Below are 17,872 nucleotides of genomic sequence, written 5' to 3'. Positions count from 1 at the left end.
GTTAAGGTCTTAGTGAAAGGATAAATGTGAGCCGAGAATTAAACAGGAAATATGTATGTGTTAGGTAGATGCACACACCCCCAACCTCCTTTTCAGGCAATTTTCTAACCTCAGAAGATTGTTGACCTATATTCTCAGAAGTCAGTGATTGAGTGCCAGTCTTAGCTCTTTTGTTTTTCCTGACACCTGGTGGATATTAGGCAGTGCTTCTGTAATTCTGAAGAATGGTTGTGGTGGCTAATTTGCACCTTGTATGTTGTTTTACCTGGGAATGCCATTCTACGCTATTTTAAACTTTCTTGTATAGTCAGTTTGAGCCTTGTGGTAATCCACTGAAAAAAATTACACAAGCAAGAAATGTCAACACATTTAATCACTACCAGATGACTTTGAGGGAAAGAGACAAACTTTTTCCATTGTGTTACCCTACACTTGGACAGATGTCATAAACCTAAAAGATACCTAACTGATATTTCTTTTCGGTTGTGAGCCTAGCCTTTAATGGCTGAGACAATCCCTCCAGGCCCAGATATTTCTTAAATTAATTAATGAATCTTGTTTGTTTAAAGGAATGTCACTACTTGAAATAGCCATTTGATTCACATTTCTACCATTTATCAAAAGAAACTCAACTTACTAAAAGTTTTTCAAGGAGAAATTGCAAAGGGGCAAAATGTTGTCTAGACACCGTCCTTGTATAGATGAATGCAAAAAACAAACAACAAACACGCAATAAAAATACTGCAGATGCGATCCTAGTCCTGAGAACTTTCTGCCTCTGATTGTCTTCACTTCTTATCAGACGGTCTAAGGACTCAGATGCGGGGAGCAACTGCAGAAATGGAGGAGGGAGCGAGTCGGTGCTACGTCGCCCTCTCGCGGCCAGTGCAGAATAAAAGCTCTGAAGCAAACCCATGTGTTCTTCCTGTATAGAGAACACCTCATGTTTCCAAGCTAATCTGTGCTGTGTTGGGTCCTAACCTAATAAAAAATAGACCATGCATAAGTGAAAGACATTTTTCTTTCGAAAAAAAGATCATATGGAAAAACAATTAAATTAGAAGGTCATTACAACTTGAGTATAAAAGCATAAACTGCAAGCAGCCCTGCCGCCACTGCCACCACCGCCTGAAGCAGTCAAAGGAGACTGGATCTCTAAAGTGTGTTTTGTTGAATCCTGGAAGCCAGAGAAAACTCTGCCCTCCCGGCATTTCCTTTTTAGCATTTTTGCAGAGAATCAGAATAAAGGAAATCAATTTGAAGTTCAGTCGTATCCTTTTAGCCAATGGTTCTTGGTTCTGAGATACCCTTCTTATTTTCTTCCCCTTACTCTCCCCTTTCTCTCCCCCATTTCTTCCTCATCTCTCTACCCCCATACCACCCCTTGTTTAACTCAGAAAAAAACAAATCATTAGCAATGTATTTGCCTGCGTATTTCTTCTTAGAGAAGAAGTCTACACCTGCTCTTACAATTCAGATGCAGTGCCCTCTCACTGTGCCCCTACCACAGCCAGCACCTATGCAGACACATCTCTGCTGTCAGTGGGCATCCAGTCAAGGGGAGTTCCAGTAGAATATGAAGAGAGTGATTTTGATGAAATGAAAAAACACAAAAGGACACATAAAATACTAGTTTCAAACGTTAATTCTTCGCTTAAAAAATGAAACAAACTTATCTCTTTCAAGCAGAACTGTGAAGATTCAGTGACTTTAGACAAACACTAATGATAATGTAGTATGGAGAAAAGACAGCAAAACCCCACCGTCATTTGGTCTAGAAAGAACTGAGATGACACACATTCAAAGAAACAGTAGACTATAAACCATGGGAACAGCTTGACCTAGACTCATTAGTATCCAGCAGTTTTAAGAGGGTGGAAGTTAGGTAGTCTGATGAAGGTAGTGTTGATTGCAGTCAATAGCCATGTCATTCTTCTGATAGAGAAGTTTTTTCTTTCCTCTTCATCTTTAAGACATCTGGGACTAAACGTTTAGCTGTTAAACCAAAACAAGTAGTATTCTGAGATAAAGGACTCATTTTACAATGAGTAAATAGTCCTTGGTTAAGAAGAGATGATATTCTCTGTCTATGCCCTTAATAAAAGAATCATAAAATGCATGAGAAAAAGTAGAGAAAATTAAAATATGATAAATCTACAATCAGAGTTAAAGATTATAGTGCTCACTTCCAAGAAGCTAATCTGACAAGATGAAAACTGACACTTGATGGGGAAAACTCTATCAACCAATCACATCTAGTTAGGGTGTGGCTAACTCACCCTAAGCCCAGGTAGCCACACCCTAACTAGATGTAATTGGCTTATTGTCTTAGTCTTTAAGTTAGATAGGTATTAAAAATTATAGATCAATAGTCATCTATGTTTGTCATATTTATAATTAGGCTAATCAGTTTCTTTAGATACATAAAGATTATATTCAATATAGATAGATAATCTTCAACCTCTTCAAAGAGCTGTAGTAAATGGCCTTTAATCTAACTTAGAGTTCCGTTGTAGTGAGACACAATCACTCCTGGCAACACCAAAAAATGTTGAGCACCCGAAAAAATGTTGAGTACCAAAGACACTCCACCTGGAGCCTTTCTTCTTGACAGAACTGGCCTTTAGGCAAAGAAATACCCATACCTTAACCACTGACAGAGATACAAAGTATCCAAAAAATGGATAAAACAGGACTGTCATATCCTGCCAAGACAGGGTAACATAGTTTTAAAAAGTTTTTTTGCCTTTAAAAATGGTATGTCAGTTATATTATGCTTTAGCCAAAGTTGGTTGCTTCAACATTAAAAATGAGACTTTGGGTGATTGCCCAGGTATTCAGTTGTCTCTGTCATTTGTTACACATTTTGAAAGTTTCTCAATTGCACTTCCTGTTTATTCAAGTAATATTGTTTCCCTTCTCAGATCTTTGATGGAGTTAAAGATTAGATAATTATAGTTACCTTCCTCATGATTTAACCAAGCTTAATTTCAATATAAGAGTTAGACTCCTTAAAAGAGAATGTTTAGTAAAACCTTTGTTATGCGTTCCTTGCTTAATATTGTTTATTGTTTGTAATTTTATATTTGGTATCTGTTCCTATTGTATATAGTTGTATTGGGTTTGGATAGATCTTGTTTAGACAAAAGGGGGAGATGATGGGGAAAACTCTATCAACCAATCACATCTAGTTAGGGTGTGGATACCTGGAGCCCAGGTAGAAAAACTGGGAGGACACAGGAGTGCGCACTCTCTGTGGTGCCCACGGGACAGATAGGACATCGGACCTCCCACTCTTATAGCATGAGTTTCGCCTTTTTAACCATTAAAATATAACTGCAATTCTTGAGCTGGCCTGGTTATTTATCTTACCAGCCTAATTTGCAATAGACACTAGATTAGAGCAATCAATTCGACCAAATTGGCATCTCTACTGATCATTACACTCGCCAATGCAATGTGCTTTGTTACCAGTGTACAAGCAATGCTCACTTAGACCATACACTCAGACAGTCTAAAATACACCAGTGAATCTGAAGAGATTGAAGTTATAAGCCTTGTGTTTGCCAGCCACAAAATAGTGTAGAAATCTTCCACATGCATGACAAATGGTAAAATATCACCAGGTATTTGGAAATTAAGTAACACATTTTCAAGTAACCCACTGATAAGGGTAGAAATAAAAGGGGGCATTTGCTGTGGTACAATGGTCTGTACCCTGTCACTTGTATTTTAAATAAATGCAGATTGCCCCATTAGCTCAGGCTTTACTTATTAACTCTTATAACTTATATTAGCCGATAATTCTTGTTTGTGTTAGCCATGTGGCTTCATATGTACCTTTTTTGGCGAGGCAGTCACATCTTGCATGCTCTGTGTCTGACTTCCTATGTGTCTGGGTAATGACTGTAGACTGAATCTTTCCTCTTCCCAGAAATATTGTCATCCCACCTCTACTTCCTGCCTGGTCGCCCCACCTATAAATTGCTTGGCTACTGGCCAATCAGTGTTTATTTAAAATACAAGTGACAGGGTACAGACCATTGTCCCACAGCAGGCATTAGAAACTATTTTGAACTAAAGTTTGGTAAATCACAGTCTGGAGAGGAAGGGAGGGAGGGAGGGAGAGAGGGAGGGAGAGAGAGAGAGAGAGAGAGAGAGAGAGAGAGAGAGAGAGAGAGAGAGAGAGAGAGAGAGGGAGAGAGAGAGAGAGGAAGAGAAAGAGAATAGTTACCTTGTGATTATCTTGTGGGTCTTGACAGATTGCTCAGTAGGTAAGAGTACTGACTGATCTTCTAGAAAGCTTAGGTTCAATTCCTAGCACTCACATGGCAGCTCACAGCTGTCTGTTCCTTCAGTTTCAAGGGACCTGAAGCCCTTATACAGAGACATAAGGCAAGGCAAAACACCAATGTACATATTTTTTAAAATTAAAGATGAATCTGTTCCTCTACATCTATGTTCCATAATAAAATAAAATATTTTGTAGGTATCTGCTTTGGACTGTAACAAAATTTTCCCCCATAGTTTAGAAATATTTGTTCAGTCGCCACTTCTAAACATTGAGATTGTGTAGAAAAATCCTGATTATTTTCTTCCTTTCAGCAAGGGTGTCTGTGCACCAACAGAAACAGAAATACCTAATCTATCCTATCCAGGGTTTTCTGAACCCAAAGACTACATAAATAGTGTTATAGCATACAGACCACAGCATCAGTTATGGATAGAGTAAGCTTTAACTCCACTTCATAAGTGTAATTTAATATAACATCTATTGCAGGAACTTATTACATTATACATTTTTTTTTCTGGACTTGGAACTCACATCAGGTAAAATCCACAGTACTCAGGAACCAGAGAGGAGTGTGGTAATAAGATCTACAGTATCTTCACCTTTCTTCACATTCATGCATCTAAAGTCAGTCAATGTGTCTTTGAGAGCCCACCTACGCAGGTCTTTGTTCTCAAGGACAAATGCCACTGATGTCTGGAATACTTTGAGGCACCTTCTATATAGGGGATGGGGAAAACAATCTTGACATCATTTTGTGTTCTAGTTCCTGTCTGCTTTGAAACCCTCAGTGGCTTTGGCTAATGTTGCCCCACCTCCATGACTCCCTCTGCACGTACATAGGATTCAGAATAGGAATTGAGTCTCACTCAGAACTTACTACACTAACAGCAACGCAAACCCTCTCTATGATCTCTCTGCCCATATAAGTATTTTTGTCATTGTTTCAGCCAGTTCTCACACTCTGAACTCTAATCCTTCCTTTAGACCATCATACACACAGTTTTCTCATGTATGAGTGTGATTGCAGCTGAGAAAAGCAATGCAGTGTGAGATATAACTGAAACAGGTTCTAACTAACAACTTTCTCAGGACAGTTTTCTTGAGTACTTTCTTCACTTTGCAGGTCTCTTTTGTCAGTGTGTTCCAGGTATGACATCCACATATCTTGAGAGACTATGAAAAAAGAAGCATATTGCCCATTCTAAGGAGATCTGTTACCATGTGAAATATTTTTATCTATTGATGAATAATAAAAATAAGAAACATTGAATGAATTGGGGGAAAGCTTCAGTGAGAAACAAGTGAATATGTTAAGAGAGGGGACCTTTTCAGCACTTCAACATAAAAAGTGATAAGTGGAGATACTTATGGTGGCACGAACCTGTAATCCCAGACCTCAAAATGCTGAAACCTGAAGGCCATGAACTTTAGGACATTGTAGGCTCCAAAATAAAATCCTATCTCAAAAATACATAAATTAATAATAATAAACACAGGAAGAAAATGAATCAGTCAGTTAACTAAACAAAGAAACGAACTACAAATGAGAGAAAAATCTTGTGACCTATTCATCTGACAGGGGGTTGAGACACTAAATAATAAAAACAATCAGCCAAAAAAATGAGCTATGGAAGAGAAAAGAGAGTTCTAAAAGGAAAAAATAAAAATGGCTAATAAGTGAAGTATTGATCACTTTTAGTCATCAATGAAATGGAAATTAAACTAATTTGGTGCTTTGTGTCACCTCATTCAAAATACTCTCATCACGTAATCAAATGACAGCAAATGTTGGTAAAGATGCTGGGAAGCAGGGAGCCTTCACTCACCCTGGGTAGAAGCATAAATGATGTAACAACAATGGAAAACAGTGTAAAACATTCTCAGGAATCTAAATGTGGAAGTCTTGTAAGATCCAGTGATGTAGCTCCTGGATATGTGTCTGAAGGACTCTTTATCTTACTACAGAGATAATTGCTCAACCACACTTATTGCTGCTCTAGTCAAAATTTCTAGGAATTGAAGCCAGCATATATTTTCATCAGCAAAAAATTGGATATTGAAATGCTGGTGGAAATTTTATATATATTAGAGTCAAAAGAATGACATGGTAAACAGTGCCTTGAGGAACTGTGAGAGAGGCTCCAGTAAAAAAGAGTGAGGGCCTTTTACTTCAAGTGTATTTTGTTCACTGGATTGTTCTTGGACATGATTTCATGCCTCCTGTATTAAAAATTTACATTCATTTTATAAGACATGTTTATGTCTTATAGCTATGACATGGATGTCAGAACATAGCTAGGTAATCCAGTCTGGTCAGTGTACTCTGGATCTGGATATGTTCTTCTGCCTTCCTTTCATTCTTTCCCAGATATAATCTACAGTACTTTCCAGGTAATTGTGTTTGGATTGGTCTATCAAGCAAAAGTACTGGGAAAGGACAGCTCTATTAATATTTTTCAGGTGCTTATTGACATTTATTTAAATGCTTTTCTGATCGTGTTTTCCTGAACTAAAACAACCTTGATTGGATCACTCCTTTCTTTGCTAACTTTGTGTATAAAAATAAAATGGAGCTGGGCGGTGGTGGCATACGCCTTTAATCCCAGCACTCGGGAGGCAGAGGCAGGTGGATCTCTGTGAGTTCGAGACCAGCCTGGTATAGAAGAGCTAGTTCCAGGACAGGCTCCAAAACCACAGAGAAACCCTGTCTCGAAAAACCAAAAAAAAAAAAAAATGGAAAAAGAAGTAAGGTTGTCTACAGCATTAAACTGTAGTCCAGCCTATTCTTTCCAAACCCCAGGTCCAATAGACAATATTTGCACAGGTTGACCTACAAGGTAACAATATATACATCTATATGAAAATTACTCATCAATAAAGAAAAATGAAATGATATAACCCGCATGAAAATGGATGCAGTTGGAAAATACTATAGTGAGTTATTCTACTTTTAGAAACAAACACATGAAAATCTTAGATTGTACATTTTATTTTTATGTATTCATGTGACTGTATGTGTAGATGCCAAGAAGCTAGACATCTGCCCACAAGAGGGAAGACATGCATTAAGAATGCTGTGTGAGAAGGCAATAGACCACACGATATAGAAGTAGAAGGGTATGGGGGTATTGAGAACTTGAATGTTTCAGGAAGAATAGGGAATAGGGAGATGGTGGAGGGGGGTTGAGCTTGGGGGAGGGTCAACCAAAAGCAAATATGTTAAAAATTGCCATAGAGAAATGAGGGACTTCATAAACAAGTTTTTTCAAAATTAGAAAACAAAAATTTTTAATGGAAAGATTTTAAAAAGCAAATAAGTCATATTATTATAGAGGTTTTGGTGGTCTTTATGACAAGGCATGAGGTGAGTGTCACAGCTATGTGCATGCCTTCCAGCTCACCAATATAGGCACAAAAAGAGTGTGTACATGGTTGTAGAACTAGCAACATAAGAGAAAAGTGAAAAATATTTCAGTCAAATCATTAGTGTGTTTTTCCTTTTGTGGCTGGTTATATTCAAAATGTCAAAATACTTTCCTTTTGGAATATGGGTGTGGGTTCGTGCAGGTCTGTGGGATGAAGACACAGCTTACCTTTAGGATATCATTAGTTTTTCACCTGCAGGGAGAGTCAACCTCTCTAGGGACTGAGACTCCTTCCCTTAGCCAAGGGCATTTTTCTTATTCTCCATATTTACACCTAAGCAAGTTGATTTCCATATCCTCAAAACAACCTGACTGGACCTCCAAAGGGTCAATGAGAAATGCAAATACCTGATTTAGGAATATCAGTTTGCTGGATTTTTTCCAAAACTAATTTTGCATATGCTTTGTACCCTTGAGAAGGGCTCAGAAAAGATTCACATGGAGGGCAACAAGAGAAACAAACCTAGAAACAAAAGATGGGTTATGGTTAGATGCTAACACTCCACTCTGTAGCCAGACCAGGTGTAGACCAGTGGAAATTCTCCCATACTTTCCCAATCAATCAAGTCTTCTCTACTCTTTCTCATAATTCCCATTGTGTATAGAATAGAAAGAGAAAATTTCCACCCAGTGGTCTGTGCTCTAAGAATTTGACAGGGCCCAGTAGGTTTGGGTGCAGGTTGCAGGTGCCAGGGGAGCACTGTGTGCTCACTGCACAAAGGTAGACAGCTGAGTCACTGGGCTGGGAGTCTCTGATGTCCAGGGAAACTTGCAGGCTGGTTTTATTGAGGTGAACTGTGAATCTGCCTTCCTCCTTTTTGCCACTGGAGAAGATGGATATCAGAGCCTTGGGGCCTTTCCCAGGATGCTGTCTGTACCACCAGAAGTACTGAGAATTACTATCACTGAAAGTACAGTTGATGGAGGCCATGGTTCCTTCTGAAACACTGAGGTATCCCGGGCTCTGTTGCACCTTCTGCTGGCTGTTCACCCCTGTGCAGAGAGATGGACAAACAGGACTGGATGTCTATGGATGCTAACAACTCAGAAGGGCTTTTCCATGGTCCTTCCACCTGCTTTTTTTCAGCATGAGAAAATTAGTACTTCTACCCTTCCACCTAAAATATCTGGGCTGTAGTCTCCCATATTGTATTTTTATGTGCCCATAACCATGGTCGAACTCACCCCTCAGTTGAAGCCAGAGTACCACTAGCGCAACACTTAAGGGATGCATCATTGTTTTCACTGACGATTCACTCTTCAACAGCAACAAAATGACTGGAATTTAGTGAGTTCAAATTCTTCTGCTATAAGATGAATAAGAAAGAAAAACCCCAAACTGTTCATCCAATTAGAAAGAAGCTCCTAGTTTTCAACGCTACCTCAGAAAACTTCCTCCTCCCTCTAGCCACCCCCAGAACACACAGACACAAAGGACCATGTGAGAAATTGCATTTGGGATTCTGAGAAGATGCTGCCCTCTTGTGGATGTACCTCAGTATCATAGAAATATTTGAAGTGCAGACTCTTCTTATGTGAAATATTAAAAAAAAATAAATAAAAATAAAACTAGCAATACTTTAGTCAGATGAGAATTTTGAGACATTTGCTGAAGTTTACCTATGAGTATGAGTGTGCAAACACTTTTCACCAAATGGCAAGTTATTTTCAGCAAATGAAAGTTATTTCACTAGTCACTTTTCTGTAACATTTCTGAAGAACCTCTCAATAAATAATAGTTTCTGTTCTTTATCTCTTCTCTGTTTCACTTCATACAACCCATATTGCTCTTTCATCATTAATTTTTATATAAATTTTCTAGGAGCCGGGCAATGGTGGCGCATGCCTTTAATCCCAGCACTCGGGAGGCAGAGGCAGGCGGGTCTCTGTGAGTTCGAGACCAACCTGGTCTACAGAGCTAGTTCCAGGACAGGCTCCAAAGCCACAGAGAAACCCTGTCTCAAAAACCAAAAATAAATAAATAAATAAATAAATAAATAAATAAATAAAATAAATTTTCTAAGGATGTGCTTAAAATAAAATAGATTTAAATATGATTTAATGTATATAGCTCCAATTTACAGACTAGGTGCATTTTATTTATATGTCTATTTATTCATTCATTTATTTTTGTATAGGCTATGTTTGTGATTGTGTAATGGGGGTGTAAACACATTGGCACAAGTGTGTGTACATGTGTACACTTCACAGATTTTCTTTATTACTCTTTACCTTATTTTAATTATTTAAAATGCATTTTATAAAACCCTGTTGAAAAAATTATAAAAAGTCGTCCTAGATTTCACTGCTATATCAACAAGCCCTTCTCTTCTTCCATGCCCACCCTCTCTCACACAGACACAAAGGAACACATGAGGGATTGCCTCTGAATCTCTCACTGAATAAAGCTCATCATCCCAGGCTGCCTTGTCAGTGAACTCCATGTACTGGACAGACAATGTCCTCACCAGAGCTAGGGCCGCAGATGTGGGTGCAGTACTGGATAGCACACGTGTTCTGGGGATCTGGACACAGTTCTCCATGCTGGTGAGATGGGCACTTCACAGATTGAGCCATCTCTCCAGTCCCTGTTTATTAGCAGCACCAATTATATAAAATGTTGTTGATTATAACATCTAAATACACATATGTAAGATATGTTACTCATATTCACTCCCCATTTCCATCTTTTGCACTTGCTGATGAGCAGTTGAGCTCATTCATAACTTGGTTAATGTAAATAATACCAAAACAGCATGATGTGCACATATCGTTATTGTGTACTGAGTTTGATTCCTTCAGGCACACATCTAGGTAAAGCTCGGTTATGTGGATTTTTAGATTTTAAGCAAGGAAATACACTAAATTCTGTAATGGTTGCACTAATTTATATATTCTGATCAATTGCATATAAAGGTTTATTTTTATCATGTCCACAACATCATTGCCTTTTGTTTTCTTGATGACATCCATTATTTTGAGGATAAGATGAATCTTTAGGGTAGCTAGTACTTGACCAGAGGTTCCTTTACCACGATGGTACCAGAAGTGCTTGGAAGTGCAGTAGCAAACATTCATAACAGGGATGCTGGTGATCATCTAGGGCAGTACTGTGCTCCATCCCTGAGACAGACAAAGAATACAACATCCTAGAAAGACAGAAGGTGGAGCTGTGAGGAAATGAAAAGTATAATTTTATCCATTGGAATGGGAAGGCTTACAAGTCTAAGCCAATTGGGCTTTGACTAGGGAGTTTTATGGAGCCTATGTTTCTTCTCCTTCCCACTATTAGTCCTATTTAGGGTCCCCACCCCATGCCTATCTACTAGTTCACCTCAAGTTGTCTTCTGGGAACAAGAAGTTGCCCTCTCAAGGAGCTTGCTGTTGCTTTCCCATCTGTCTGTTCTCCTCTAACTCTTCCTCAGAATCACCCCATCACAGATCAAAAGCTGAAGCATAATTAATAAAAACTCAGAGACAGCTATCGGGGTTCGACCTGAACACTAGAAAATCAAAGAAGCCAGTAACTGGCTCTTATTTCAGCCTCAGTCCAAAAATGGTGATCCTGCCTCTAGGAAACCTTAGAATGAGGCTAAGCCTGGGAGCTGTCTCCTCTCATTTTATAATCCCCTCTAGTTCTGGGATTAAGCATGGGGACCATGGGCACCACTACTGTTTGGTTTCTATGACAAGCTAGTGTGGCTTCTAGGATTAAAATAGCCATTGTGGCTACTGGGATTAAAGGTGTGTGTCATTGCTGCCTGGTCTGTAAGGATGGGCAGTGTGGCTGTTTTACTTTTCTGATCTTCAGGCAAGTTTTATTTATTAGAATACAAATGAAATGTCACCACATTTCCCCCCTTTTGTCTAAAATAAAAAGAAGACTATAACAAATATAAGAGAATCTATATACAATAAGTATAATAATTATAGACAACATATACAGGCAATAAATATATCAACAATGTCTAGTCCATTTGTATCTGACAAATTCAGAGAAAATACTATCTCAGTGAGTCCAAAGTCTTCTATCTAATTTATTTTCTATTATAATTTTTTTTCTGTATCAGGTAAACAAGGAAGACTGTAATTATAACTATCTAGTATTCAACTCCCTTGGAGACCCAAGAAGGAAGTAATATTAACTGAATAAGCAGAAAGTATAAGTAAGTGACTTCCAAAAACTGTCAGTAATGACAGAGACAGCTGTCTTCCTGAACAGTCACCCAAAGTTCCTTTGCAATTTTAGGGTATACATTTTCAGCCTACAAGCCTAACATATCTGACAGACTTTTCTGTAAAGCAGGATACTGTGAAGTCTGTCCCTCCTTGTGTTGACAATGTTTGGCAGCTACTTTCTTTTGTGTTCTGCTTTTCTAATAAGGACAGTATACTGTCAGCAGTTGAGACAGGGACATTTTCTTGCTCAGTGTCTTACTTTGAGCACAAAGAAAATGAACTCCATGTGGAGTTTCTTTGATGCCCATTACTTCTATGAAGTAGATTGGTATTGCTAGGAACAGACATATCTCATTGTCATAAAAGGGAACAAAGGTTATTAAAACACCTTAAATGCTATATCCTGTAGATCTTTGAAGTATTTGTTTATCCAAATGTATCTTTGTTTTACCTTCAAAGCATACTTGATATGACTACAAGTTTGATTATAATAAGTGATTGACTATTAACATGCATTTTCTTACTATCCTAAACAGTTGGTAATAATAATTTTTAAGGACTAGAAATTGCATTACATTGTTAGATGAGTTATATAGGTACAATACCTTGAACCAGAGTAGAAATGTATGTATAGTGTGTTCTGACAAAATTCATCTCAATATACAAAATTTGTATATAATATACAAAAGTCCAATCCAATGTAAAACATTTAAAACTAGTAGTTGCTTTTTAAAAATAGATTCAATAACCTACCCTTTTACCTTATCATATCTATTTATCCATTTTTTATTTTCAAAACAAAAACCTTGAATCTGATCTTCTTGGTTAGCTTTTTTCCAGACCATTATTCATAACAACTTGTAGCCAACACTTTAAACAAAGACAAACATCCATAATCCATTTAACTACCCAAAACCACCCACCGTACTTCTTGGGAATGTGGGTATCATATTTTAAAATTTACTTCCTGTTGTCTGGGGGCAATGGTATCTTTCAGAGATCCTGAAAACTTTGGTTATTTGTCAAGTCCGGGGAAAAATAGCTGTATCTTTTTCTTCCAGTCAATGCCTAATGGGAAAATTCAAGTCTTGTCTCAGGTCCTGGCTAAAGTAATATGTTAGGCTATATCATCTCAGCTAGCCACCTCAAAATTATTCTGAGCAGTTTGTAGTCCAAAGCTAATCCTTAGGTGGCAGTTTTTGGCTTAGTGGCTTATCGTATTCCTGGTGGAGTCATTATTGTGGAGCCCCATCTTGCTTATGGAGACTTCAAAGATTGCTATTAGGCATGCTCGTGGTTCACTGTAGAAAACTGTTATAGACTCAAACTCGAAATCATGTATAAGAATGTAGATGAAACCTTTTCTCTAGAATTAGTTAGTACACTATATGACCATGAATATTATGTCAAAATTTAACACATATATTACTACTTATACAATTATATATATATTATAATACATATGTGTGTGTATGTGTGTGTGTACTACACCTCTTCTCATGTCCTCCTGTCATTTTCTTTGTGATGTCTGTGAGAACAACAACCCTCATCTTAGGGAGCTGATTTTCACTTTCTAGTCTGCCTATGTTGCTCTAACTGTCTCTTATTAAAAAGAGCTTTCTTAAGTTGGTGCTTTAGAAATGTAGTTGGTCTCAGCACAGCACTCAGATCTTAAATAATACCATGTGCACTTATTAAATTATCTAAATTTTATTGTTCCTTTCCTCTTATAGAAAAGCACTGGTCTCTGAAAATTATGAGTTTATAGATCCCCCTCTGCAGTGTTTTTATGTTTCCATTGTAACCTAACAGGCAAGGCATCAGAGGCCCTTCTAAATCAATGTTTAACCAGATATTCAAGGAACTAAGTGGAGACAAGTTGCATTCTTTCTTTGACCGACAACATGCTCCACAGCTTTGCTCATGTTGGCAGTTGATAGCCAGCATTAGGTCAGATCCCTTTCTGCCCAAAGTCATCACACCAGTTCTCACTAAGTATTATCTGCTCAGACTCTGCCTTTGCCCCCTAACATCTACATAGGGAATAGAATGACTGGGAAAATAACAATTATAAAATCTCTGCCTTCAATCATACAGTATATTTGACAAACGTGTAACAGATACTTTCCTGTACATTTGAAAACCAGAGGATGCATGACAATATCATATGATGGCTGCCATCACAGCCTTGGAAAACATTTGACAATGAAATATAAAGCATAAAAGTATTATGCTGACCTGAGGCACAGCCTTATCAGGCATGTATTCCCAAGAGGCTCTAGAATCTGTTTAGTTGGCAAAGAATACCCACCACAGTGTCATTACATCTCAGCCCAGAGGACTATGCTGTTCTTGTCGGGATGATGCATTAGTCATGTGAACCCTGAGTCTTATATATCTTGGAATGTCCTGATCATTTACTTTTGAAATAACATTTTATAAAATATGGACACATTTTATAACTTTTTCTGATTCTTGAGCCTTTTGCATTTATCAAATTATGTACATTCTATTGTTCATTTTCTTCTATATAAAATTTAAAAAAATATTTTATACACTCTATCATACACTCATATAATACATTGACATCACATCCAAACCCTACTAACACCTTCAAATTCTCCAGATCCATCTTCATGAGGTTTTTCTACATTCACAACCTCTTCCCTTTATTCTATTCTTTATAGGCTTCTGGATTCAATTATAGGTTCCATTATACATATGAGCATAGAACCATCCACTGGAGCAGAGAAAACCTATTATGACATACATTCCTGGAGACAATTGATTCTGTCTTCCCCTGAAGTAATTCATGGATTGTATCTCCCAGCTATCAATGGGGCCCAGTCACAGCTCTTCCAACCATCCTGGAATGCTGATTGGTTTCATCCTGTGTAGGGAAACACAGCTGTTAAATTTATCAGTACAAGAACCCTATCATCCATAAGACACTATTTCATAGCAATCTTCTCAGACTTATGGATTGTTCAAGTTTCCATTCTTCTATGTCAATATTTGGGATTGAGCACACCACAGTCATTTATTCTTTTCCTTTGGGCAGATTATGAATCTTTATGTTAACTCTTGTCCCATACAACAAGAAATATCTCTCATCAAGGATGAGAGCTGCAATAATTTATGGGTATACGGATAAGTATTTAGAAATTGGTTGGATTCTATGTCTACTTAGCAAAATAGATTCTCCTTGGGATTTATGCCCTTCAAAACCATTTTTAACCAGGTTTACAATACCAGGTATGAGATTACAACTGTGGAGAGGATCTTAAATCCTATGGGATAGATATTAGCTACCCCCATAGTATTAGTGTAGCAGTTGAACCAATGGGACCAATTTGCCAGGTTGGTGATTATTATAAATTTCATGGTTCACAGAAGTTTAATACTATTGACAACTTTTGTAACCAGCAGCTTTCAAAAACTCTTCATGGTCTCTGAAAGCTAACCAGAAAGGAGGAAGCTTCAAGGTCAGTGCCAACTTGATTTCTCCAAGTCCTGTGACCTAAGTGTGTTGTAGAACTTAGTCTTGCTAAGAGGTTCTGGCAGTTGACTAAGAGAAATAACAATAGGATCTATTGTTTGGGGAATCTCTAGAATTTCCCTGACCAACAAATTTAAAATATGTAGCCCACACATGGCACTGAAATTTTTATTTGATAAATGTTATAGTTCAATAAATTATAGATATAAAACACATATATAAAGCTCATAAAATATTTTATTTTATATAATTTTTAAACATACTCATCCCACACTCTCCCATGCCCTTCCCACCTATTACTTTCCCCACTTGCATACCTCCCCTTCTTTCCTTTCCTTTTCTGTAGAACTTGTGTTAAACTATACCCAGCCCTTAATCTTTCCCTATTGTCTAAAGGGCACTTTCTTGTTTCCTTGCTTCTATACATACAGCAAGACAAACCCACAAATGTAAATTTCAGCACTGGGATTGATACATGAGTTGAAATGCATGCTGAGTTAGCCTTTCTGGGTCTGGGTTAAATCATTCGGAGTAATTATTTCTAGTTTGATACATTTTTTCTACAAATTTCATGATTTAATTATTTTTCTTTTTAGAGATTATTTATTTATTGAATGTGTACAGATGTTTTCCCTTCAAATATGTTTCTGGTTCACTTATGAACAGTGCCTTGGAGGCCAGAAGAGGGCTTCAAATCCTCTAGACGTGGAGTTACAGGTATGTTTTAGCTGTCATGTCTATGATGGGATCAGAACCATAAGTCATCTGCAAGATGAGAAAGTGCTCTTAACTGCCAACCATCTCTCTAGCACCAATTTCATTACTACTCAGAGCTAAATATAATTGCATTATGTACTCTTCTATATTTTCATTATCCACTCATAAGTTGATAGACATCTAGACTGTTTTCATTTCCTAGGTATTATGATTAGAATATCAGTGAACAGGAAGAGCAAGTGTCTCTGTAATATAATATATAGAGAATCCTTTGGTCAAATACTCCTGAGTTTTAGAACTGTGTAATATGGTAGATGGTGTGGGAGGTCCTTCTCTCTGTGTGCTGTGATTACCATAATGAATACAGAAACTTCCTTGGCCTGTTGATAGGGCAGAACTTAGATAGGTAGGGAAGACATAACTGAATTCTGGGGAAAAGAAGGGCAGAGTCAGGGAGATGTCATAATCTGCCTCTGGAGATAGATGTGCTGAAACTTTGCTGGTAGGCCACGACCTTGTGGTAATACACAGATTAATAGAAATGGGTTGAATTAATATGTAAGAGTTAGCCAAGAAGAAGCTAGAGCTAATGAGCCAAGCAATGATTTAATGAATACAGTTTCTGTGTGATTATTTTGGTTCTAGGCAGCCAAGATGAACAAGCGACTCCTTGCAACAGATTGGCACTCCAACGTGGTGGACTAAGTCCATGTAAAACCTGAGGGAACTTGAAAAGGATTTATAGACACAAAAACAAAGTTTAGCCACAGCTTTTTTTCTTCTGGTGGCTTGCCACAGCTTCATTGGGAGAGGTTTCCTGATTCAGCTATTCCAGAAAAAAATTGCAGAGTTTTAAAATGTGGCTTCCTAGGCCATGCTGCTAGCACAAACTCTGACTATGGAGAATTTCAGTGGCATTTGTGGGCTCGGTTGTTTGTGTCTGCCCACTCAGGGTCAGGAGAAAAGTAGCGGAGATCATGCCTATGGCTCAGCCCTCCCCACCTCGGCAGGTGGTAGGATCAGGTCTACTCAGTGTGCACAACCATGGCACATTCCTGCCACTATACACAGAGATATTTCCAGGCCACGCACTAAGCTGCATGGCATATTTAGCTATTACTCAGGTAAGAAAGGATTTATGTACTGCACACGCATTCTCAGAGTTAAAGTGGTGAGTGTGGCTCCTACCAGACCTGGCAGTAATGGTACTTCCACCATTTTAAAAGTGGAGAGAGGTAAAGCCAGCATCCAGAGCAGCTGCAACCAAGATGCTTACCATTTGAAAAGTTCTTCAAGATGGTAAGGAATTACAGATAACACAATAAGAGCAGATTCAGACATAAAAGAACTCTAAATGGGTCACAGTGTTGGATAAATGTACATAGCCTTGGGAGAGAGAAGAAAGTCAGTATAGAGAGTTGAAAAGGAAGTAAATCGTTCAGAAAAAAAGACTTTAAAGAGACAAAGTACAGACAGTCATAGATTAAAAGTAGTAGAAAAAGCCACATAAAGATGGACTATACACAGAGAATCTGGAGTATTGTGTTTTCTTTAAATTTCTTGACTGTGAAGGAGCTAAGTACAGAGAGACATTTCATTGTATGGACTGCTAAGTTAAACCAAAATAAAGGTATCCTGATTCCAAAATTTTAGTCTAAGGATATGTTGCTTTGGAAAAGAGGTGCCTCTTTTGTTTCCACAGAAGATGAAAACCTGTAGATTGCTCCCAGATCAATATGGTTACATGGAACAAGACCC

This window comes from Microtus pennsylvanicus, chromosome 15, assembly GCF_037038515.1.
Source record: "Microtus pennsylvanicus isolate mMicPen1 chromosome 15, mMicPen1.hap1, whole genome shotgun sequence".
NCBI lineage: Eukaryota > Metazoa > Chordata > Mammalia > Rodentia > Cricetidae > Microtus > Microtus pennsylvanicus.
Note: the sequence above shows the minus strand (reverse complement) of the source record.